This window comes from Balearica regulorum, chromosome 1, assembly GCF_011004875.1.
Source record: "Balearica regulorum gibbericeps isolate bBalReg1 chromosome 1, bBalReg1.pri, whole genome shotgun sequence".
Classification (NCBI taxonomy): Eukaryota; Metazoa; Chordata; class Aves; order Gruiformes; family Gruidae; genus Balearica; species Balearica regulorum.
The window spans coordinates 7529871-7556761 of NC_046184.1; the positions used below are offsets into that span (position 1 = coordinate 7529871).

The window sequence follows — 26891 nt, forward strand, 5'->3', positions numbered from 1 at the left end:
AGTCCGTGTCTCCTCCCCAGCAAATACATCATACCTAGGGGAAGCTTTATGCACAGGAGGAGAACCCGTGCTGAGAAAGGCAAATGTTTAAAGTTAACGCAATGCCTATAAAAGTCATGTTGCCCTATAAATCCCTCCACTCTGGACGTCTTGGCTTCATACTTCACATAAGCTGCTGCAGCTCAGCTGCCTTTACAAACAGATAGGATTTCCTTGGCTGCAGGCTCAGCTGGAAGCCCTGAGCATGCTCTGCTGCTGTGCAAAGCTTCTGGATTTCAAAGAGCAAATGCAGGTGCCCTGGGGCAACCTGCCATCCTCTGGTGCCGCTGGGAAGCGGAGGTGTCCGCATCGCTCCTGAGCATCCATAGGAGCTGCCGGAGCTGTTGTACTTCATTTGTCAAGTCCGCTTGGGTGCAGAAAAGCAGGAGGAGTCAAAAGGGCATACTGAGACCCATATTCACCTGGTGGGTCCCTTGGGGTAGTCTTTGCGCCACCTTGCTTAATGCATCTAACCTAGATCCTGGGTAGGAAACACTGGTTTTCTGGGCTCTTTCTACACTTAATGGAGAGACAGAAATTCCTCCAGGGGATGAGTCAGAGAAACTAATTTAGGGCAGGGAAACAGGCACTAAAACAGAGCTGAGTAGTATGGAAACAACTCCAGCACCGTGCTTACGCACACAGCCGGAGGCGCCCCTGCCACGGCAGGAGCAGGACAAGAGGCTCTAATGAAGCCTTTCCCTGTAAACAATAAGGGATCTGTGAAACCTTGAGAGAAATGACGGCAGCGGCATTGAAATCAGACTGGATGAAGCACAGGAGCTTGACAAAGGGCGTCTGAATCTGCTCCTGAGCTGCTCTGCAAGCCCAGAGCAAAGAGGAGACCTCAGCAAGAAGCTGATTACTGTGCCCCACGCAAGCAGCCCTGGGAGAGGTGACCAAGCGAGTGGTGACGAACAGGCACAGGCACAGCAGAGGACCAGGCTCAGTCCTCATCCCAGCGCGGAAGTGCCACAGGTTGCCACAGCGGTGAAGTGGAAAAGCTTCGGTGAGGTTGAAGAAGCAGAGACAAAGGGATGGAAAAACACACATCTGTGATCTGCAGGCGCTCTCTGGCTAACGTCAGCACGCCGGGAAAGGAACCGAGGAGGCAAAATGCCTGAGAGACTCATCAGCAGCTCTGAATAACAAGCTCCAAGCACTAACATCTGGCTGACGGAAGCACTCTGCTACTCACAGATATTCCCATCCCACCGGGCAGCTCAGAGCAGCCTGTCCACAGCTCTGGCCGCTGCGTGGGCTGTAAATCCTGAAAGAGCCCTGGACCACCCTGGATGCAATAAATGGGCAACAGGCTACTCTGAGCATGGCAGGGTTTGGAAAATAACCAGCCTTCAAGGTGCAGAGACGTGGTATTTAGGGGACCACCCTCCTGCTTGCCCGTGCTCGAATGGCCCTAACCATTCAGGGCATTAATGGCTTTTTCCCCAGGAGTGAAAAGCTGCTGTTTCACTCTAGTACAATCCCTCAGATAGGGTCCTGTTCCTGAGCCAGTACTTCAATTCTCAGTAGAAATTTTGGGCCAGGGAAATACAGCTTTACATTTGAAATCCAGTATTGTATTTTACGGCCCAAGTCTTTCCTTGCCACTTTGCTGCGCTTCATGTGGACGCAGAAATATCAGAAACTCCCATCACGTGCTGGCTGCACAACTTACTGCCTTACACAGGGAAAGCTTTTCACATAGGACTGGTTACAATGCCCATGTAAAATAAGGTCTTAAGGTATGCGTGAATTGGGTCTCCCCGCACACACAAGCCTGGAGCCCTCTTTCCAGCCTGATTTCAGGAGGAGGAGGATTGCAGTCACAGCTACACCGGACAAAATGCCTGCAGGGCTGACGAATGCCCGACGGTGAACTCTTCCCTGCAAGCATCTAAATTATAGAGCATGCACTCCACTGCTGGTTAATGTTACAATGGTGGCTCTTGACTGTTTAATCCTAAGTTAATAATTGTGTTGGAGCGAAATAATTACATAGCAAGTGCCACACCACTGCACACGAACACACGGCGATACCTCTGAGCTACAGTTCAATCACACACTGCTTTGGTTTTTGGCTCTTTTGTGAATAATTGCCCTGTGGTCTGCAAAAATCTTGTAAAATCCTGCTGTCGTGTACTTACCTATAAAATCTGGTATTGTTCCTGGTAAAATACTTAGGTGCAGGTAGCAAATGTATCCCTGTAAGTCTGTGTTACATTTGTGTATGCATCTGCATATGAAGGCTTTAAATTTCATTATGAAAGTAATTTTCTCTAACACTCCAAAATTTTTCTGTGGATATTCCTTTTTCTTTGCTCACATTTCCCTGACACAGAAGTTACCTGTGCTTTCACCAGCTTTGTATTGCATCCCTTTAGCAATAGCAAGAGCCAAGATCTGGACGGTCCCGAAGAGCAGATGATCTGAATTGCCCCCCACCCTTCCTGCAGTAGCAATCACAATATCCACACCAAGCACCATCCATACAACCCCACAAGAATTGCCTGACATCATAGCAACAGAAAAACCACCAAAAAACTCACTGTGAGGAAGCCAGGACCTGGGCTCCAGTCTAGTCTCTTAACTAGGACACTTTCCTTGTCTTTTGGCAATGGTAATTTTGGAAGATCAAAATTGCAATTATTTTGAGCTGCGTTATCTGAACAGTTTGTTCTCATTAAGCAACAGACACACTTCACACCTAATCAAAGAGGGCAGATAAAATTAATGTCCTAATCAGAGGAAAGGAACTGGATGTCTCCACTACAGAGAGGGCAATAATCGGTTAGGGGGAAAGCAGTCCCAGTGAGAACTAGTTTCTCTGTGTTTCGATTCCCCATCTCCAACACTGGGGATTACAGGACATTTGTGATTTACAGAGTTTTCTGAACCATTATAGTCTATGGTATATAGTGAATATAGACCTCCTGTCCCTAAAGCCAGGGACAGGAGCAATAGGGGAGCCAAGACTTGTAGTGAGATACTTCACTTGCGTGTGGAATGGCCTTTGTGCTTCTCTGTGCAAATTCGGACTATGAGCCCAGAAAGCACATTTTTCCATGCATGGTACTGCTAGGCATTGCCCACCACTGCAGCCTTGTCTCCGGTGATCTGAAAACTCATTTTCCAGTAAGGATCCTGGATAAATTGCTCAGCACTGGAGCCCATGACTGGTTGAGCTTTCAATAATTAGGGGTTTAGTCAATAAAAAATTGTAATATAAAAGCTGCATCTCTGAGTGTCATGGATCGAGGTATTTAAGTCCATGTTATCCAAAAAGGGGAAAATCCTGTCTACGTGAATTCTTGGCTTAGGCAGCTCAGCAACATCCATGGGATTTGGATGTGTGGTGCCTCACATTCATGACAGACAGGAGGAATTTTCAAAGCTGGGAGGATCACAGATCCCACTCAAAATCATTGAACATTTTTTGAAATCTCCCCACGTGTCTAAATGATTTACCATTAGTTTAAGTTTTCTTTGAAGAGAACGGTAATGGTGATTAAATGTGCTGCAATCCTGAACCCTTATTCCCTCAGATACTGAAGACAGGAGAATGAGCTGTAGGTGATGTATGTACTCAAGGCTTCAATCTCAGAAGTTTATAACACTGGGAAAAGAGACATCTCTGAGGCATTAAATAATTATTATTTTCTCTATATTTTTAATGCTTATTTGTAAACCCTCTTTACCTGCAGGACAAGGACAGACCTACTCAGCTTAATGAAAGTGGCGTGGCGCTGTACAAGTGTCTGGTAGGTTGAAAAGGACTAAGAAATGGTGGACTGTCACTTCACCATCTGCAAAAAACATCTTCTTTTGGGAGCTGAAGGGTGTCTCACCAGCTAAAACCTGGGCCATTTATTATTTGATTACACACAGTCATGTCATAATCTGTCCTCAAAATGGGACAATTGTGCCCTCTGCTTAGTGCACGATCGCTGACTTGGCAATGGGAATTGGAGAGGGCACGGACATATTCATACTTCTGCTCAGCTCCAGACGTACCCAGTGGAAGATGCAGATAGGTGGGTGTTATAGCCCCAAGACCAAAGGTTTCAAGCATGACTGAAGGGACAGCTTCCAGCAACTGCCCTCATGGGGACATAGATTACAAAACCAACCGTCCTTTTGGCACCATTCACCAACAGGCAACAAAACGGGTGCGAGCAGTTGGTCAACAACATGCCAATGGTCATACCTCTTATTCTTCTGGACCTAAGGGTCAATAAACCAGCAGAAAAGCCAGCAGAAGAATACACAAGGAGATTTTACAGGAAGGGAAGGAAACATTTATTCTCATTCTTTGGCTAGGACAGAAATTAATGGGAGTTTGAGTGAGTGTGGAAGAGTACAACAAGAACAGGGCACTAAGCCCCTGGAGGGATTGGTAGAGACCCTTTTCTGCTGGTATTTGAGGCCTCTCTCCATCAATCAGATGTGATTTAGGGTTAATACTTGTAAACTGCAACACAAGCTCAGCTGAAAAGACTGGATGACCAATTTGTTTAATATGATTCCCATCCAGACAGATCTATCAGTCCTGCCTTAGTCTGTTTAATCCTGTTAGTAAGTACTCACTGTACTGGCATTACAGCACCTACACTTCCCATAGCAGCCGGTGTTACTGAAAGACAATCAAACTGTTGATCTACACTGCTCCCTCAGGATATTTGTGAGGCATTTCAAGTGAAGAAACACAAAAAAACCCATAAAAATTTGCATAATTTCAAATATTTTTCCTTCCATGTTCTCCCCATCCTAGAGATCCTGCTACTTACTAATGTTTCCTTATTTAATCCCTTCCTAAAATAACCTTTTTCCATTGAGAAATTTGCAAGTGTTTGGGAGGGGAAGGAGTTGTTTGCTGTTTTGATGGAAGGAGAGAAACTAAATTATTTCCTGGCTGAGATTTATGTGTCAAGTTTTAGCTTGCAGCCAGATTTTTTTAGCCAAGTTATAAAATCTGAAGATAATTCCAACTTTCCTCCTCAGTGATTTTTATGAAGTAATTCCTGATATGTGCCAAAACAAAAGGAGACTACACACTATGGAGGTTTTCAAAGGAAACGAGGAGACCCATCACTGCGCAGAAGGAAGGGGCAGGAGTATACGTCAGTCTAGGCAGAGCTGTCAGAAAGCAGAAACTCAGCCCCATCTTACTAAAAACTGGTGAACGCGCTGATGAACCCGTGTCTCTTAAATGCTTTGGATGCCAACTGAGAGCAAGGCAGAGATTGCACTTGACCATGGACAAAATGAAGCTTAGTTTTGCTTGAGGCATCGGGCTTTTTGGAAACTTAAGAGCAAATGTCTTGATGAGCTACCTTAAAGATGCTCCTGATCTGCTGAGACTATTCAGTTAGAGACTGGTCAGCTGGAAGGTGTTATGATCATGTCTTCCAGCAAAAGGACCCAGAAATCCCTCACTAAGCCATGGGCAACGTTGCACTCCTCCATCCCTTCTGTCACATTTTCCATGCCAGACCAGCGCAACAGTGATAGCCTGACCCATGCCTGAGCAGTAAGGTGGCCAGAGCAGTTAGTTTCCCATGGACTGGATCAAAGCAAAGAGAAAAAAGGCAGCAGAGATGAGTAACTGTGTGTGCCAGAAACCCACAGTGAGACTTGGGTGCCTGAAACACAAGGTCCCAGGTGAGACACTGTGAAAAGACTGGGGCTGTTGGCTGTGTCCACATTAGCAAGTCAGTTGGAGCAAGAGGAACATACCTGCACACTGAAGCTCTAGATGTGTTTGGGGTGAGCAAATATACGGGGAAAGGGGATCAGAAAGTGTATGAAGGACCAACCATGGATCCCTGGATCCCTTGCGTTCCCATTAGGAGTTGGTGCACACCAGCTGGTGCACAGCAGCCTGGCTCTGTTTCCCCCAGGAGGAATCTACTCAGTGTGCACCAAAATCTCTCTGTGAACTGGACCAACATTTGTCAAGCAAAACTACATGTCTCCTACTCACCTGGCTCATTCCCTTCCATGAAGAAGATTACACTGATTTGACATGTCTTCTTGTTGACAAACCTAACATGGCTGCTATTCCCACAAGAGTTTTCCCTTAGCTCCGTAGCTTGGGAAAACTTCAAACAGTAGACCTCACAACCATTGCATAGCCTGAAATGGTTTCACACTTGCCTCCCATCCTTCCTGATGGGCCGGCTCCAGCCTCTGGAGGTCCCAGCACTGGGCTGGCGGGGGGCCCCTCGCAGCTCGGCTGTGGACAGGAGGTGGTGATGAATGTGTAATGCAGCTCCGTGATTGTGTAATCCAATTGTAACTCAGAAATAGCAGCTGGCGGCTCCCCAAAGAGTCATCTACCACTGGAGCTCGCTACGTTTCTCTCCCTGAAGTTTCACTTGAAAGCTCAAGCAAAGAGGAAGGCTGGCTTGGCTCTAAAATAACCCGCCTATTTCCCCCTACTTGACACACTGCAAATCCTTACTGGTGCTGACATCCACGCTCTCCCAAACTCCCACATTTTTTAAGAACAGTTGAACAACAAGTGCTGGGAGAACACAGAGCCCGTGAAGCCACCTTGGCTGTGTTTTAATGCCTTCTGGAAAGATCCTAATGCAAGACAGACATTCATGATATATTTGCACTTGTAACTAAGCACTGGCTACACTTGAGCTTGGCTGTAATGAGCTCTCCCCAAAATACCACACATGAAATGCAGGCAAAGAGACAGGGAAAGTGGTTTCAGAGTTACATGTGAAGGCAGACAGCTGTCTGGAAGCAAGAATTAGTGAGTAGATATGAGGATCCCCATATTGCCTCCCAGCTCTGCTAATGACTGTCCACACCTTAAAGCCAGCTAAAAATTGTTTTGATACTCCAGTTGTGAAGTGAGTCCCTCAGACACAACCAGAACATGATTTTCAGGTACACCATGAGGCTAGAGCTGGACTGAGTTCAGTAAAACCCACAGATGTTCATATCTACCAAAAACTGCCAAGAGAGTTTGCCCTAAACTTTTGCTTTGTATGAGGGGACGGGGAGTGACATATTAGAGGAGATGCTCTGCTGTAGACTTAAGGCAATGAGTCTAAGGCTTGCTTACATGACCAGGTAGCAATTTGGATAAGGTGACAGAAAAGAGATCAAAACTAATGTGATAGCAGCTAAAGAAACTGCCATTTGTCCAACAGCCACATGTCAGCTTACATCTGCCGTTTGAAGTCAGTGGTATCGTTGCTGGGGAGGTGTAAACTTGTGTCTTAGGTCACTAATTTGAATACTCAAATTTAGTGAAGACTATTGAAAATGCATGCCACATCCTTGTGTATGCCTTTGATTACTGAAGGAATATTTCCCAGGCATCTCAAAGCTTAGTTATTCAAAGGCCTTTTCAGACAATTAGAATAAAACTGATGCATATGTAACAATAATCAAAAAACAAGAAAATTACAGGGATAATCCAACATAAACACCAGCTGATTCAATTACTGGGCTGAACCCCAAAGTTCAGGCTCCTCCTTGGGTTTGCAGATAGCTTTTTGCCTCTTTGTTTGGCCAACCCCAAACCCAAGTCTACTCCAGACAGTGGTGAAAGAAGAGCTCACAAAGCAATGTTCCAGCTCTACCACTTATCTAAGTAGACCAATACCCTAAAGTAACAAAGCCACTTTTAACCAAAAAATTCTGAAAGTGGTTTCAGATTTCAAACTCATTTATTACTTTATTTTTGTACGTATGACTCATAGTTCATGAGGTCTACACAAAACCACATACAAGGGAAGAGGAAAAGGGAGGAATCCTGTAATAAATGCTACATTACTTGAAAAGATAGGTAAGTATCTTGAAGTATCAAGTCCCCTTGATGTTAAATCACAAGAAGGGGTTATATGCAGTTATACATAAACGGTTCTGAGCTGAATTTTAAATCCTGGATGATGACACAGTGGATGCATATTTGGGTTGCCTGGACTTTAAAAATCTTGGTTAAGAAACAACAAAGTTACAGTAATGGCCATAACAAAGCACATCTGTAGCAACCAGAGATGGGCACTCCTTAATCTTCATCCTGAGTGTGTGTTACGCATTAAACCACTATACGCATTACAGCACACAAATAATTCACACACAGCATCTGTGAGGCTTGCAGAAGTTCAGAGGAAGAGGACACAGCTCCGCTCAGCACTGACAAAGTACAAAAGTCATGGTTACAGATTTTTCATGTCTTCAAGGGCAATGTGGTGTTATGGGGCACTCTTGCTCCTTGTAGTCAGCAGAGTCAAAAGCTTCCAGAAGGCTACCTCAAAAATCCCTCTCCCTATTTCCATTGGGACCCCAAAAAAACCTGTAGTGGCCATGAGCAGATGTTATTCCAACCTCCCTTTCAACAGCTGCCAGGCACCTCCGAGCGTGGGGCTGTGCCGGCAGGATCAGCGTGATGCATTCTGTGTCCTCTGCCGGTGGCAGGTCTGGGGCGTGCTGCAGGCCTCAATCTCCTTCCTGCTCCTCTTTTAAACTTCACGGTGTCAGCTGAGTTGAACCAGTCTTCTGGATGCTTTCCCATTTCCTTAAACACTTCAGCAAACAGCACTAAGACTGCAAAAGGACTCAGTGCACATTTTTTAAAGGCACCCAGGCCTGAGAAGCACTATTTGGCTGTCACTGCTGCGACGGAGATGTATTGGCCCTTGCTTTCCCTCTGTTTTTAAAGCTGCTCTACAGCGTGTTTTATTGCATTTGATGGGGAACTTTAAAAGGTTCCTGTTCTGAAGTGATTTTAGAAGACAGCCTCCATACAGCAATGCTTTTTCTGCTATAGTCGAGCTTGGTGAAATGGCGCTCTGGACAGCTTCTGACCTTGCTTTCAGGGCTGCTTCTTGTTCACCCCTGTGGTTGGGATTTCTTTGCGATTACGACTGTACAAGGTTTCCCATGGCACACAGGGACACAAATCACTAAGGATGGGCCTCGGGGCAAGGACACTGAATTCTCCGTTACAGGGCATATAGCCCCCAAACCCAAGTTTTGTGTTAGTCAAACTAGAAAATAACATGCTGAAAACTCAGGTCTGGTATAGGGCAACAAAAATCAGTTCTGTTTAAACCAGGCTAGATCTGACTTCCTGTACAAAACTGTTGCAAGTCATCCCTTGCGCTCACCGAATGACCTCAGCAGGTGCATATCTTATCTAGAAAAAAGATCCAACCCCTTTTTCAGTGATGGGCACCCCTGGCAAACTAAAGATTAATGATCTACTTCAGTTTAAAACCCCATCATATTTAAGTTGGGTTATATGGGCATACATCGCTACCAATTTCCAGTTGCAGGTCAAAAAAAAAAAAAATATTTAAGGCAGAACAGTTCTGGTTTGATTTCCGAGGCAGGAAATCCTGACTGTAATTGCAGTCTCCCAGGTAAGTCACGCTTCCCCCCGCACTCCCACCCACACCACATCCAGGTGTTTAAGGAGGTGCTACTTTCCTCTCCAGGGAAACACGCTGGCCTCTAGCAATTGCTAATTAGCACTTTGCTGATCGACGGAGCGCCAAAGAGTGTTTGCTTCTGTATCGCCGCTGACTCCGTAACCGATAATTACATTTTTGTCAGGCTGCCAAGGTCCTCACACACACCTGCACGCTGCCCACACGGTTGTTATGAAGAGATTTATAATAATTAATTGTAACATTCCTATCACACATCTCCCCACCCGCTTCCAGCAGCAGCCTGTAAGTCCAATGATGGGCATGTCTGATTTCCCCTCCTTGTTAACCGGGTTCACAGCATTAGAATAAAGTCAGTTAAGAGTATCTTCTGTTTGCATCCTTTGAGGATTTGATTCATTTTTTTCCTGACATCTTAATGTAATTCTAGATGAGGAATCATGCTTTCTTTTGTTCTTCTTCTTCTTCTGTTTTCCCCTGGTTATTTGTTCACGCCTTCCTGACTAGTCTAGACAGCCCTACCACTCATGATTTTCCTGAGGTGGACACTTTCCAAACTGCACAGCTCTCCCTCCTACGTGGGCCAAGCTTCACAAAACTAAACCTCTTCCCATGGATCACCATTTTCCTGGCTCACAATTGACTTCCAGAGCTGTAGAGGTGGGAACTGAAGTCCATGCACGATATTCATCACCTCCAGGACTCTTCCCAATTTCCAAAGGCATCTACTGTCCATGCAGCATCCCACCAAGCTGCAACCCGCTCCCTACTTCGTGAACACCCTTGGAGCCTCCCAAGCTGCTAACACTGATGAGTCCTTGCTGTACTGCTCCTCTTACTGGTCTTCATGCTGCCTTTCCTTGGGAAAGCAAAAAGCCCTGTTGAAATTTTCCTTCTCCTCAATTTGCTTCTAATCTGTTTTGCATTTTATTCTTTCCTTTTTTTCCCCCAGCACCATGTTCTGTTTTCATGTCCTTCTCAGTTTTCACTTTCTCTCGCAGGTTGCTGGCACTATTGACATCCATCTGCACTTAATCTTTTTGGGGTTAAGTCTTACACACAAATATTTGCTTCCCCTGTTGGCACTTCCAGCAGTCTAGGCAAAACTTTGAATTTTCCCTGTGGCAATAGCAGTGGGAGGTCCCAGACAGTCAGGGAAGGGGATTTACTCTCTCTTTTCTCACGGACTTGCATCACAGAGCATTTGTGGCAGCTGATTCCCATCCAGGATAGGACAGAAACAACCTCCTTTGAGGCTCAGACATCAAGCGAGGTCTGTAACCTTGAGTCCTAGGCCATGAGAGGATATAGGATAGAGGTCTACACAACCACGAGTGCCAGGGAGGGAGTAAACAGAGACTGACAGCATCTTCCAGCAGAACTGGGGGGTATCAGATGATATAATAGGAGCCAGGTTCAAGGCAATCAAAAAGTGGTGATTCTCAACAGGAGGCTGGACAGCTTTATGGAAGATAAATCCACTGAAAGTCACTGACTATATAGAAACAACTTAATATACAGAAATAACTTCACCTCAGTGATTTTTTTTTTTTTTTTTTTTCATGATTACTTTGATTCACTTCATGTCCTCCAGCTCTGGATCCAGCTCTAGGTCAGACACCTGACTCTAAGAAGAAGATCCAGTTGCCCAACTGGAGGTGCCTACCCTCATTTTGGGTAGTAAGCATTACAGGTAGTGTGCATTTTCAGGCATATTCCTACCCGCCATCTGCCACTGCAGATGGTTGAGAGTCTTCCACAAGTTCTGTGACATATCTGCCAGCTCTGCACATCCAAGGACATTTCAAATGGTGTAAGGATTCTACAGATAGATAACCAAATCCTCCTCTAGGTGTCTACGTTATAGGTATTAATGTATGAGCGAAGTTGTGTACGTTGTCTAAGAAACCCTTTATCCAACAAGCCCTGACCCCTGCAGCATCCACTGTCCCAGCAAACCAACACTTGAGGACCCTGCAGCTGACAGTCTGAGGATCACCCCAGCTAAGCAAACCCATGTCTAGAACAAATCACATGGATTTTTCTTAATTGCATGTTCTTGAAAAGTTTAAGTTTACTGTATTGCTAGGCCTTCGTGTTAAATATGGCATGATTCACTGTTCCTTTCAAAGGGCTGACCAGGCCTTGACACTACTGCAGCTACTAGGCTAATTGATCCTTTAATTTAGAAAGATAATTTTAAGCTTCTTAGGCCTGGTTGGGTCTTCTACTTGCAAGTTCAGCTCTCCCCAGAAATGAGGCCATGTAAGGAAAGACAAATTCTAAATAATGGTTTGAAGCAATATAAACTGCTACAGTGTTTTAGTTCCTGACAAAACCAAATCTTCCTAGGATCATTGGTATCTTTCAGGCACCGTGCTACTGTTTGCTTCATCAGGGCAAGAGACAGCCCTATCTCCTGCCCTTTTCCTTTTCCAGAAATGGAGTTTTCTCCAAAAGCATGTCTCCTCTGTCTGGTATGGGGCAATCCTCTATTCAAAACTCATGAACAGAAGCAACATTGTGGTTGGCTTGGCTGGTTCTTCTGCACGGTATCTTTAGTTTCCTCCAGCCCAATAGTCCCTCACACCAACTTCTTCTATCACAGCCACAGATTACACACTTCTCAAACTACAGGCACAGGCTCAGGAGGAGGAGAAAGTGGGCTATATTCCTTAACACAATTCCTTTTCCTTTAAAATCAGCATGAGTTTCAGTGGACATGGGACAAAGTCCCAAACTGCTTCCACTAAGTAGGTTGCACAAAGCACAGTAGATTTGGCTATTCAATGGATTGCTTCACTTGAATATAATTTGATTTCCATTTCAAAGTTTTAAAATCAGACAGGCACATATCTTGTCCTTCTTTTGTAGCCCCAACTTGTATTGTCCCCTTTTTCCTCAGAAGACACTATTTTGTGTCAATTCAGGGCTTCCGATACTAGAGTGCCTGTCAAAAAGACTCCTATGCTGCACTCTGTTGCTGGCTGTGGCACTTTAGAGCCCTATATGGAATGAAATCCAGTCTTTACTCACATTTTGGGAGCAGTACTGAAGAAGATAAGCTCCCTAACTCCTTTCAACAACTACTTAAAAAAAATCCAACCAAGAAGCTAACCCCAAAACAGAATATTTATACCTAAAATGCATGGAAAAAATATGTTCAGAGTCCTATCTAGAGTATACACTTGGAGATCAAATAGAAAAAGCCCTAAAATTAATGTTGAAGTGATTCAAAGAGCCCCAGGTAAACAGGTGGTCTCACATGATGGTTCTGACAATGTTGTCTGGATTAGAAAGCTTATTCCGGTTGTTACTGCAAGCTTTGGAGTCTAAGGCTTTCCATGGTCAGAGATATTGTTCACTTTTGGTAAAGTATTGATAACATATGTGTCCTCTTTTTTTTTCTTTTCCTAACACCATTTTGAAAAACGCTTTTAGTTTCATTTACACATTTTGCACCATTTCCTGAATCAGTCTGTAATTGACCACAAGCATTTAAAAAAAGGGGGCCAGGGGTTTTGGAATTTCAAAACACAAGGAATTGCTTTAAAGCAATTTAGAAGATTGGATTTAAATCCACAAATAAATCTCAACATCTTACATGCATTCAGAAAATCTTATCCAAAAGGTTTTATAAGCTAGAAAATAAAGACTCCAAAATGCATCATAAGCTCCAGCCAAATTCAAGCCACCTGCTCCACACAGCAACAGATATGGAAGGAGGATCCCAGGCAGGCTGCGGGGCTTGTTTCAAGCCATAGACTTTTCTAGAATCCACTGAATCTAAGCCCAGAACTGCTATATCCAGAAAAAGCAGAAAGTGAGACAGAGTCATGGTCACAGTCAAGGTGTTGTAGCATAAATGGTCCAGGACCACATCAGTCCTTTCAGACACTAAGAAGTCCATACGGGACGAAGACCAGACCACAATGTGAGCTCAGATGAGCTCTGTTTCTGCAACAGTAATATATTATCTTTACGCAAAAGGCAAGCAGAATCTGCAACCAGTTATTTGCAGGGCTACCCTCACTGTTGGGTGCGACACAGGAGCTCTTTCAACTCGCATATTGTGCTGGGCGTGGATTTCCAAATCACTGTGCTGCTCTAGAGAAGTCAGGATCACTAAATGCAGCTGACACTGCAAGCACAACCTGGGTCACGGGAAGAACCCGTCTCAATATTTGGACTGATCCCCCCATCATGTGCACAAGATGCACATTCATTAACCTGTCACTTCAGTATCAATTTATGCCTGGAGAAAACATCAGTGCTGCCAAGCAGAGGACACAACGCTGGCATCACATAGCTCTGTTTTCCCAAGCATGTCTGTAAGCAGTAGTTCTGTTGGCAATTCTCATATTTAAAAGCCAATTCTCATAATTAAATAAAATGAAGTGTGATACAGATGCCCACCCTGTGACACCTAGTGACACCTGAAATGCCCGTGTGGGCTCCAGCTGCCGTTGGAGAAGGTGATATTTCAGTGATGAACAGCAGGCTTCCTGCTGTTCCCGTTCTTGTGCTCGATCTCTCTGATCCCTGTGGCATCTCAAACGGCAACAGGCAGTTGAATTGCTCCCATAAAGGTGGGTGTCTCGGTCTGGCTGCTGATTCCCACCCAGGGCTGGAACTGCTGGTGATGCCCAGTTGGCCTCATCTCTGAGCATTCTGGGCTTGAGAGTGGAAAAAATAAAGAACTTAATTTTTGTTCTTTTAGTGGTTTCCCTTATTAAAAAAAGGCATGACACACTAACTGAAAGCACATTTCTAAGATGCTGAATAGGAGAATACCACATTTGAACATCTGCTTGGTGCTAGTGACCTCCTAGGGTAGGCAGAGATGAACCTCTCCCTGAAAACACAAGACAAGTCTGCCACAACCTCTATTCCACTCCTGGAGTCCCAAATTGCTCTGAATCCTCATTTAAGTAGATTGAGAACCTGCCTCCTCTCCCTCTCCTCTCCTCGTCCATTGTCTGCCTGTACCACTTCCTGCAAGGACTGCTGGCGGGAAGGGGAAGGGGAAGGGGAAGGGGAAGGGAAGGGAAGGGAAGGGAAGGGAAGGGAAGGGAAGGGAAGGGAAGGGAAGGGAAGGGAAGGGAAGGGGGAAGGGGGAAGGGGGAAGGGGAAAGAGGAAAGAGGAAAGAGGAAAAAGGAAAAAGGAAAAAGGAACAGAAATTCCCTAGGATCTGTAAAGGAAGGGACAAGATACTGCCCCTGATCAATACTGAGAGCAAACATTAACACTGCAACAGTCACATTCCCAGCTCAGTAGCTGTGGGGTTGAGACCGACCCTGCACACCGCCAATGCGTATGTTAATGTTTAAAGATACATGTGTGTTTAGGAGCAGGTTAGAGTACACAATTAGCCCTGGGCAAGCCTGAGATCTCTCCATTTCAAAACATAGGAAATGCTGTAAATACCATAGCAAATGCAATTACCAGAGCGTGATAAACACCACTTTGTTAGCAGGGACCACGGGAGACTTCTCCCATTTCAGACATTTCTGACAATGAGCAGGAACCAGAGGTCAATCTTGAAGTGCGGACACAGAACAGGCATCAGGGATGTCTCCAGTCTGAGATTTTGGTTTTAGCCCTTCTCTGTCCTAACACTGATGGAAGGAGTCTGCTCCTTCACATCCTCAACATCTGCAATGTGTTTCTGGAGCAAGGACCGTCTGTAAGGAGAGGGATGCATTCCAGCGGCTCCAGAGTGCCACTGACTTGGAAGCACCAGGACATTTCCCGTCAGTATTTCAGCTGCTTCTAGACATGGGTTAAATATAGGAGAGTTTTGTCACTGAATGTGGTTTTGAGCCATTTTTATTGCAGCGGGAAAGATTTGAGCATAAAATATTCTTTCCAGGATACATTTAATCTACAGTTTCGCACCTTTGGGAAAAGAACCAAGAATCACATTCGTTCCCCTGCCCTTTGAAATCGAGACTTAAGAAAACACAGGCTCAATTAGGATTTCAAGGGACGGATTGTGAAGTGTTCACTGAACTCAGACAAAACATGCCTGAGCCTAAAACATGTAAAAGGGCAGAAACCAAATCACCGATGGCAGTAACAACCCTTCCCTGGGGTCTTCTTAAAATTGTTTCCAATCCACAGGCTTTTCCCAACATTGCATTCATGTCCAGCACGGCTGTAGCTGTCTGAAGGGCCCAGGGAACTTGTAAGTGATTTTTGGAAAAAAATCAACCCTCCAGGTTGTCTTTTAGAATCCAGCTGATGGAGGTGGGCTTTGGATGCTACCTGGTGCCTCTTGGAGCTGCTCAGTCACAGCGTGGTGGATCTAAACCCTCTGCAGAAGGAGCAAGTCACTACTGTCACCACAGCCATCCAGTTTGAGGATGGCGCTCTGAAACCTTATATAGTCACTCGCGGAGCCATGTCATGACCTGTGCAATGGATCTTCCTCCGGAGGCAGGCAGCCAAAGGAGAGTGTCTTCTTCTGACTGAGAGACCCACCGCAATCTCCAGCTTGACTCGAGTCTTGTAAGTGATGGAGATTTCACCACATCAGTTGGTTACATATTTTGGTGGATTATTTCCTCATTTCCTGTTTCCATGTTATTTTAATTTTCTTGACATCTGTTATTTTTTCTTTGCCTCTACTTAGAGATATCTCCCCAACAGAGGTACTTACAGGGCAAGAATAAGCTCCCTGTTTCCTTCTCACAGATAAGCCACGTACACAGAGATTCTCCCTTTAAGATATCTTTTATAGACCATGAATAAACTCTCTCCCACCCATCTGAGACCTCAGAAATCTTTTAAAGCATGGGCTGGCATCTAGCAGAACTCCCTCATGTTCACTGTGGCTAAGCTCCTTCCTCATTATCCCTCCTCTTCCACACCCCAAGATGATGCTTTTAAGGTAGAAAAGAGCTTTCCTGCTCTGCAAAAAAAAATGGAGGATTTTGAGTGCATGTGGTTGCTATGTTCATGCTTCAAAGGCTATGAAACAAGATTTCTTTACCATGTAATGGAAATGGGAACTTACAGCATCTGAATTTCTATTCCTATCCTCGGTCAATGTCAGTATAAGCTGTTCCTCCATTTTGACTTTCCTTCCTTTCTCTCCCCGACTACCATCCAGTTATGCAACTAACTGAATTTTTTCCACAATGAAAAATGTAATCAAAAACATCCAGAAGAACATGATCATGTTCAGATCCTGTCTAAAGGCTCTGGAAAGACAAAAAGCAAGCCAAACAAATGAAAGTGCTCTGAAACAGGTTTACAGTGAAAACAAATGGAGGCGATAAACTTATGGTGTTTTGAAGCAATGAAGAGGACACATGTCACCATCCACCTGAAGAAGGAAGCCAGGCTCTGTACCACCAACATACTTTGGTTTGAACAAACAACCAAACCCCCATTGCTCATGTGTCACCCACCTGTCAAAGTACAAGAAGGCCGGAAGACACGGAGGGGGAAGGGGAAGGGCACAGGATTTAGACTAGCAAGTTTATAGACCAAAAAAATGTTCAGACGGTTGTTTCTAATCCCGGTGGGGATAAATCCTGCATCAAAGAATATTTTCTCCACTGGACTGGGATACAGAGCCTAACATGCCTGCCTTGCTTTTACCATCCACGCTATCCCTGCATGGTGATGAAGATGAGTTGTTTGAGGATGACAGTGTGTAAGTAGTAGCTTGTGTTTTCATCCTACATCTTGTCTCAATACAAAACACTGCATTGACATTCCCCTTTGCAGTAGCTAGTACTTCTACTGGTTCCCCACTGATCTAGGAAATGCAAAAATACTGCAGAACAAGTCCATTAAGTGTTTTCAGATCTCAGGAAATATTTTTTTGCTTGCTTGCTCTTAAGTTTTTTGGGCAGAAATTCAGACCTGGCTTTCTAGCCATATTATTTCCCCTTCACATTATACAATGTCATGGAAACTTGCCTCTCCCTCAGTATATTTTTCCCTACCATCATTCATTTTAAAGATAACTGGACTAACAGTTGTAGCAGCATTCTTCAAAAAAAAAAACCCCCAAAAATCCCAAATTGGGGCAGCAAAAGGAGGTAGTCACTGCATCAGCTGCCAGAGGCACCTGCAATGATTTGAGCAGCAACCAGCCGCAACTGGTCACACTGAAACCACATACTCCCAGTCCCCCGAAACCGGCCGCCCTGGTTTGTCACTTTGCATTAGCTGCTGCAAGGGGCTGCGTGCTTCCAGGGCCGGCAGCGAAGCCAAGCCTGGCACCGCGTGGCTGCTCCTGGCCGATTGCAACGGGGCAAAGACACTTCTCCACGGGAATTTGGAAAGGCGCTTGGCTGGCAGAGGCAGGATGGGCTTTAAAAGGCTCCGTCTGCAGCTTCCATTAGGGATTCGAACTACCGCTGCCTTGGAGCCAACTTGGCTTGCCGTTTGCAAAAATAAACGTCAAAATGCATGGGCTGGGAGAAAGTATGTCCCAAATTGAAAGATCTCATCTCCCTTCAAGCCGCAATGGCTGATCCGGTTACAGGCAGCATTACAGGTGTCCTGGCTGCCAGCTGCCAGCTGGATTTTGGTGGCTGTTGATTTTAATAAATTTTTTGCTCCATCTTTTCCTGTATCTATCTTACAGGTGGGTCAGGAGAGAAAGAGAAGTGGAAAAAGACTTTTCCTCAGATTCAAGGTCAACTGGGGCCAGCAACTAAACCAAAGACCAGATCTGCCCACAGTGCCTGTGGGACCAGCGCATGCAAAAGGATAAATCCTGGCCCAGAACTGCTGGTCCACATGAATCATCCTTCCCAAGCGCTGACCAACAGAAAGCATGGATTTGCACACACACCTAACACATCTACAGACTCACAGATTTACAGAGGGGCTCCCATAATTGGGCTGAACAATACAGAATTTGGGGACCTCCCTCATTCATTTTGACTGCTCTTGGCCCGGAAAATTTGCCTGAGACACACTCTGAATATATTGCCCAAAACAGCTGGCCCAAACCAAGGTTTAGGAGAATCCAAGCAAGTGAAGAGCCAAGTGCACCCAGTTCAGATGTTTGCTTCTGAACCCAATCAAAAGCACTGAAATAGGCCCAGTGGGTTACTGGGAGACATATCTAAGCATCTTCCAGTAGCTCTCAGGCTAAGTCAGTACCTCGACTCTCTAAGGTTGAAAAATCATGTGACAAGTATGAATAATAAGCATGACTGGATCAAAAAACACCCATGATCTGCTCCTTCAGACTGCACATTTTGTTTCGCCTCAGGTCAGTAAGATAATACATCCCCCTTACAAGAACGCCAGCTTCAACTCTTCTCCTTGGAGGCCAGGTCCCAGATACCCAGGGGAGCAGCTTGAGTACAGGAACCTGTGTCGAGGAAGGTGATTTGGCCGTGAACACAAGTGCTTTCAAGTACATGTTGTCCTGAACCACTTCATTTCCCAGCTCCAGTAACCGCCCAAGTCCCCATCACCTGTCTCCCCTTGCCAGCCAGTGCTTTCACCCTTCGCAGTCCATGTGCAGTGGAATGTTCTCTCTCACCTTCCCACACCGTGAACAGGAGGACAGGGCAGAAAAGCAGAGGAATCACCAAATTGCTCACACACAGGGAAGGAGACAAGGGACCGGTCAGCCTCCTCGTGTCTTCTTCTTGCTACTTTTCCCATGACAGTGTCATCTCCACAGGGTATGGACGAGAGGTCCACTTCTCATTACAGTGCTGCAATTCCCAGCCCACCTTCACATGCAGATGCTTATGGGCTTAGCTTCAAATTTTACATTGCAGTCCCCAGAGGGAGATGTCTCACACTTCAGCCACTTCTGGCCTAACACAGAGGGAACGTGACCGGCTCAGCGAAAGTCCTGTCTCTCCTACCTACCTTGAGACAACAGCAGAAACATCCTACCTGTGCTGTACACTATGAAGTTAGCCCCAGTCAGGTTCCTGCATCTTTCCAACATGACTGGGAAAGACATTGCTTCAGCCCTTGGCTAAGAGTCAGCAGTTGAGGGGGCTTGCAAAAAAATCTTTATCCAGCTAAGCAAGCACTGTGGCAAGATTTGTGCTCAGCAGCACCACCACAGGTCTTTCAACCACCTCCAGGCTGGAAACCTCAAGGGTGCAGCACCCCTCCAGGCAGCCTTGGCTCTTTGTGCAAAACAGGAGGGACCACAGGTTCCCTTCAGCCCCACCTTTGCGTCTCTCAATGTGCAGACCTCAGCCACCAACCACTTCTGTGGCCACCAGCAGTTTCCCACCCCTGTGGCGGTGGAAGAAGCCAGATGGAGAGCCGAGATGGTGTTCTGGGGCCAGAGTCAGGTGCATTGCTCACCACCAAGTTCACGTACAGCAGCAGATAGCCTCATGACACAAAATCCAGAATGATTTAGTGCATTTGGCAGAACTCCTTTAAAGTGTGGCTCTGGATAATTAAAAGCAGCCTGGAGCCATGTGGATCTTCATTCACTGCCAATTCCTGGAAGGATCGCTGTTTCGCCCTTTGGAGGAGGCAGCTGTGTACATACACACACATACCCATGGCTGTCTGGGCATTTCCTTGCTCGGTGGGCTGGAAACCGGATATTTTTAAGGATATCATGTACTTGGATGTGCCTGAGATGTAGTCAGAGCGAGCTATGCTCTGGAATAATCTGTACTGGTTGATAGGGAGCAAGTTGGTCCAGACTCGTCCACCAGGAGCTGGGACCCTGATTTGGGACTCCCCTCACCTTGTCCTGTGCTCGTGCCAGGAGGGTGATAAGTGGAGGCCTCGCCTTGGCAGCTCCCCACCAGTCATGGTTGTCAGCAAGGAGAAGAGTTCAGATGGGTGGGGAAAAGCTCCTTATTCAACCCCAAATTCAGAGTGTTCACAACCAACATCAACTTCAAGGTTCCCATGCTACCTCAAGTCAACCCTCCTGCATTGTATATGGCAGTCAGCCAACCTGCCTTCTGATACAGAAATACGGTGCCTCTACGAGACACCCTAAAACCAGAGAAATTTCCCCATTTTCTCCTGGGAAACGCTCAGAACACCTTCTGGGTGCTATAAATACAAGAATAGACCATATGCAATGGAAACATCCCATGCATAAGACTATTTTGAACTCCTCCATGATCTTTTATTCTGTATTTTAGCACCCTGTGTGCATGTGGGAACACAGAAAACTGATAGGGAGATGCCAGTCAGACCTCTAAGAGTCGCCTACTACAGCCTGGGTGGGAAGATTTGGAAATGAGTCAACGTCATTTCTATGCCAAAAGACTCTTAGGGATGTTACCCAAACATATCAACTGTCTCGTGGTCTCCTCTCATCCCAGACACTTGTCAGCATTTCATCTAATATTGCTTACATGTATTCAAATTAAACACAGATTGTAGAGAGGGGATACGCTCTGGGTGGGTTTCTGGGAGGAAAACAAAAGCACTGTAAATCACTATTGAAACTGCCCAGAAGCGATGTACACTTTCTATCATGCTATTAAGCTAATGGAGCAACAACTCTTCTAACAAAGGGCAGGGCAAGAAACTGAATGTAAAACAAGATTTTCAAACCTCTAGATATTGGACCTCATTTTCATCTATTTTGAAGTCTTTTTGCCCTGCCTTTGCCACGTAGCACTGTTTTGAACTGAGAATATTTTCTATTATTTCCTTTGTGCCTTAGGACCAGGGAAGGGAGCACTCTTTATGCAGCTTATGCCACAAGCAAACACAAAGGCCAGTAGATGGGAATTAAAGAAAACTATCTTAACTAAGCCAGGCTGCTGCCTGCTCTTTTCCAAACCGGTCCTTCCCTTAAAACTGCTGGCTCTGGACTCCATGACTGGCATTTTCCAGTCCTGCGCTTTGTCTCCCAGCACTGAGAGCAGAGAGGGAGCTCCTCAAGTGAAAAAGTTCTTAACTTTTAAAAGAGAAAAACCAAAATGCTTTTTCATTTTATCTCGGTGGATATCATGGATGAAAATTCAGCTGAAATCCATTACAGTTACCAGCTTTTTTTTTTTCTAGCAGCCAGGCTTTGTATGATTCACATAACAGAGTCACCTTCAGCATCACCGACGTCCAACTCAGCCACAGCAGGAAGAGCTCAGGTCCCTGTATCCAAGGCAGCTCAGGTTGTCTCCAGAGATGCCACAGGCATCTCCCTAGCAGGTATCCATCCACACTTTCTAGCCATGATACTGTTTAAACTCTGTCCAGACTCAAAATCAGGGAGGTCAGAAAAATTATGGGGACTTCCCCAACTTGCCTTCTTCTTTTCTCCTCTCCAGGGGCATGTTGCGCTATTTCTCTGTGATTTAAGCCCTCACGGTCCTGTGAAGTGTTGCTGAATGAAAGCCGCTACCATTTGCCCGGTTTGCCAGAGATCATCACGGAAGAGACAGGCTGGGGCTATTGCTGAGCAGATGTGCTACTGCTCGCAGATGGATTCAGAGAATGATCCGACCCAGTGGCTCCCAGTTCACGCACACGGCTGCTGCTAAAATACAAACAGCTCTGAAACTATTTCCTCTACTTCCGCAGAGGAAGAATGCCATTTAATTTAATTTTTGCTTTGCATAATAATGGCAAGGCCATTTATGTAATTACATTGCTTTTCTTATCTGGTTCCCTTTTCAGCTGCTCCAAAGCCTTGCAGGTGTCCTAATCAGGTCATCAGGTTGTTACAGCAGCCCAAGTGCCACCGGAGAAGAGGACCCAGGCCCAAAGATGCTAAGGTATTTGTAGACAGCCCTGCTAACCCACTAATTACCTTGCTTTTTATTTGGGACACCGACTACTCTCATAAAAGCTTTATTATTACCCAGCTAAATCTCTGGAGGTCTCTCAAAAGGCAAGTCCATTCATCTAAATCAATTGAAGTAACAGCGTGGTTGTGGTTCTTGTGCTCAAGAGGAGAACAGGCAACGCAAGGAGAGAGGCTTAATAAAAGATATAATCTACCCCTGCAAACTCACCAGGCTTAATTGAGGTTATTGGACTCCTTAATATCCGTGGGCTTTATCACAGTACTAGTGCTCTCACAGTTGCTCACGATCAGTTTGACACATTGCTGTTATTCCCTTGTTATGATGCATGCGGGCTCATTTTTCAGCTCTTCCACGTGAATAAAAGGAGAGGCCAAAAGACTGCGTTTCCCCATCAAGCTATTGACAAACCCCTCTGAATAAAAAATAACGAGTGCTGTTTGACACTTCTGTAGACCTTATTATCACCAGACCTCACGTCACTTTGGTGTAATCCCCCATGTGCACACAAGGCAACAGGTCTTACTTACAAGATCGCACCACCCTGCAGAAGGCCAAGTCAGGAGAAGAAATTACAGCCTCTAGATTTGCACTAAAATGATAAAACTCTTCAGGGGGACAAGATTTTAATCACCCCCAGACTTAGCAGGAGGCACTGTGAGAGGGGGGAAACCACAGGGATGATTCCCACCTCCCAGCTTGAGCAAGCAGAAATCAATTCCCTGAGTGTAGAAAAGTGTCATTTAGCACTTAGCCATAAAAAAAATTTGTCATGAGAAAGAGGCAGTGGCACATACAGATGGTCTGTGGGCCTTCAGGATTTTCCTGTTCCCCTTCCCCATCCCTGCAGGAGGATGCTGGCTGCACTGCCGAATGCTCATCCCCATCTCCAAAAAATAACTCTGACCCCTTGGATTCCTTTTGAGCAAGAAAAGATCGCAAGGCTGCACCCTAAAAGCGTCAGTAATGAAACACCAGTGCCACCAGCTGCACCGGAGAATAACTGGGTGGCACACAGGGGTTCATGAGCAAATTTAGGGACACTGGGGGAAGCAGGGAGTAAAGGAAAAGAGGTGTCTGGGGTGGTTTCCCAAGGCAGGGGTGACCCAGAGGCTGCACACCAGCCGGCACAGGACAGCCTGGCATGCCCGTGTAGGAGGCTGTCAGACTTTGCAAACTCTTAGATACGTCTGAGGGTCTTTGCTCAGGGGGTTGACATGAGACTTGGGTAAAAACACAGAGCTTTTAAGAATTTTAATTAGGTTTTTATTACTTCTTAATTGTTCCTTTCTTTAATAAAAGCACCTTATTAAAAGAAACTGCTGTGACTGCAAGATTCCTTGGATGGGTGAGTAAGGCGTGCCTCCCAGGGGTGGAGAGTGGGAAGAATTGACTAAAACTGTAACTCTGAAGGGGAAAAAGAAGCGTTTCTGTGTTATTATCTCCACCAACATCAGCTCTGGGACTGGGCCAAGCCTGGGACCCAGGTACCTGCAACATGCTACAAGAAGGGGTCCCTTGCTCTGCAAGAAGTTGCAACCACTTGATACAAACCCAGCCCCAACCCCAAGCCGGGTGGGAACTCACGGCTTTAGCAACAACCTTGAGGAAATCGCTGTGGTGGAGAGTTGGAGTAAAGCAGGACGTCTGCAGACATCAGTAAGGGGCAATGAGAAAAGTCAGGATGGAGCCCAATTAATTACTGCCTCTGCAAACCTGGAAGCAAAATGCAAGTGCCTAAAGAAATGCCAGCCAGAGCTACCAATGCTCTCTGGAGTGGCCAGAACAAGCACCTGAGTGAATTTATGAGACTATGGGGTTATTGGAAAACTATGGAAAGCAGCACCTGGCCCTCAGCCCAGACTGCAAGGGGCTTAAAAACGCAGCTGGAATTAGCTGCCAACAACAGCAGCATGCCCAGGATGAGGAATGTATTATCCCCAACGAGATGTGCCTTAGGTCTGGCCTCCTTTCACCATGCACCATGGGGTTTTCCGAAAATTAAAAGGGCTTTCCTGCAACAGAAAAGGCAGGTTGCGCATTCCAGTGTATTGAGAAGTTCCTGCACACCTCTTTGCTCTCTTTTGCATCATCAGACACATTTGCTGGGTGGAAGAGAAGAACCTGTCAGGATTTTCCTCGTTTCACCCCATGGGACAGCATGGCAGAAAGAAGAGGGTGAGCAGGAGAACAGCACATCAGACGTCACCTTTGGGTGACCGCTCCACAGCCATCTCAGGCACACCTCGCAGAAGGAACCTCTCACTGGAAGCAGCATTACGTGAGGCTAAAGACATTCACCCATCACCCATCAGAGGGTTCTCTCACCCCAGCGCTACAAACATGAATTATTCATTGCAACTGCACATGCTTCCAGTGCTGAATTCTCCCTTAAAATGTCCACCCCAGAAATATATCAAGAGTAGGGCACAGGGCCATAAGCAAATACAGGGATTCAAAAAGTCTTTCGGAGTGTGGGATCCAGCTATAAACAGGAGATTTCATCACTCCTGTATTCCAAACCTACTTGGGCATGCCGCTTTTTGACAGAGCTGCTTTTTAAGATGTCCCTGCACACAGCTGTCCCAAGACCTGGAGGCAGGACCTTAGATACTAACTCCTGGAACCAGACCTCCACCCCAGCTGTCTTCTGCTCTGAGGATCTCAGCGTCTCCATCTCTTCCCTCTGACTGCACAAAACATCCGTGACGGATTTTAACTAGCAATTTATGTCAGTAAGTGGTAGCTAGTGAGACCCCTGACTCCTCACTGCAGTGTGAGTCTCATCAGAAGACCCTTTTCTCTCTGCCTAGGTTCTTCACAACTTGACACCACTGTGGATGTCCCCAGGCTCCCTAAGACCCTCTTTTCCAAAAAGCTTCAAGAACAATGCTCCAAGTAGTGCTCACTTTCTGTGCCACAAAGTCAGCACACCCCATAGGTTTCAGCTCAGGAGCCAGCATGGGACAGCTCAGCTGAGCGCATTGGGAAATGGAAATTGTTCACAGTGTGATGGGATGTAAGCAGACGTGGTGGCAATTGGGAAAATTACCATCAGATGCGACAAGGCAAAGAGAGGAGGAAAATGCTAAAGAGAGCTGCATCTTGGACATGGGCACCTGCCTTGGGAAACCAACCAAATTGAGACTCCTACTCTTGAACAAGTCAACGTAAGATCTCCTTGGAGTCAATAAAGAGTAACTTCTAGGTAATAATTTATCTATGTCTGTAATAGATGTATAAAATATTCGAATACCGTGGCAGCCAGAAACGCCATCCCCTTCCCAGGCTGGGGCACGCACGCACCAGGAGCTGGCGCTGGGACTGGGCAAACACAGATGCAGGAACTGAATGGGAGCACAGTCAGCCTGAACTATTTTTAACTGGTGCAGAGGAAGCTTTTACTTTTCATTACGAGGGGGAGACAAAGTGTCCGTCAGTTGCGCTGAATTTATTCACTGAATGGGTGGGTGTTGACGTACGTAAAGCCCCCAGCCCAGGTCTGTGCGACCAGCAGCTCTAATCCCCCCTAATCTGCTCACAGCTGCATGGGGCCAAAGAGTGCAACAGCTGAAATGCATTTTTGATACATATGCTTTTGGTTGCCCCAACTTACCCTGGGGGTTTCTGCCTTGTGATTTCCATTAAAGCCAACTGGTGAGATTCACTCCTGGCATAAACGAGCACCAGCCCATTAAGATACCCTGTGTTTAGCTCAGCACAGCTAAATAAACAATGCAGATGCATCGCAAGCAGATGCTGGGAGTTGGCTCTGGTGGTCCCCCAACGCCACTTTGCTCCCCTGGAGTAAAATCTGCGGATTTGGCAGCAGCAGAGCCTTTACTTGCCAAATACGTTGCTTGGGGCGCTGGGGAGCCTGCGGGCTGGCAGGGAGGAGGCAGGGCTGGGACCAGAGCTCTCCACCTCCCCCTTCTTGGCCAGCCAGGGTTACAGCTCTGCAATCTAATTGTAGGATAATTAATTTTTTCCTAGACATCAATTCATGCTGCTGTCCCCAAATATATATTTGAATATCACCATTCCTCATTTCCTCCCCAAAATATCAGCAGTGAGAAAATGCTCGCTCGTGGGGCATCCCAAGGATGTGTCACTGTCCAGATGGCCATGCAACAACTCCAACTTTGTACACTGGTGGCTGGCCAACTGGTGAAAGGAAAGGGCTCAGCCAGCTACCAAGTTCCCTCTGTCCTTCTCCCAAACAGGCCACCATCTGCTGCTGGACGCAAATATTGTGCCTCAGATGAATCCACAGAAGACGCAAGCCATGACACATGTCCTGTCCATCCTGACCTAAAGAGATGCTTGAAATGTACAGGTGGAAACCACCAGCCTCATAAAACAAGGTTTGATACTAAAACAGCTCTCCAAGTTCCACTTTTGCAAATGTATGTGCACATCCAGAACATGCACACACATAACTGCAGGTTATGTGTTACTCCTCTCTGCCAAGAAAGTATTTATTAAAATCCTGCATTTATTACACACACTACAGCCTCATAAATGGGCTAAGAAGCCACTAACAATGGGTACGGTTGGACTTTCCATACTAAAAATGTACTTTCTTAAGGGAGGATCGCCTAGAGGGTGAACTACTAGCTGTGGCCTCCCTTGAGCGAAGAAAGAGGCATTTCACTCAGCTTGTTCAGAAGTAAGTGCCGACATCGCTCAGACGAACCATACCCTCAT

The 26891-nt window shown here is 45.9% G+C and overlaps 1 protein-coding gene across 1 annotated transcript in view; it reads right to left on the reverse strand.

Annotated features, from left to right (window-relative positions):
- The window catches only part of CCDC3 (coiled-coil domain containing 3), a 41654-nt gene that overhangs the window by 12354 nt on the left and 2409 nt on the right, over window positions 1-26891 (reverse strand). The window lies entirely within an intron of this gene.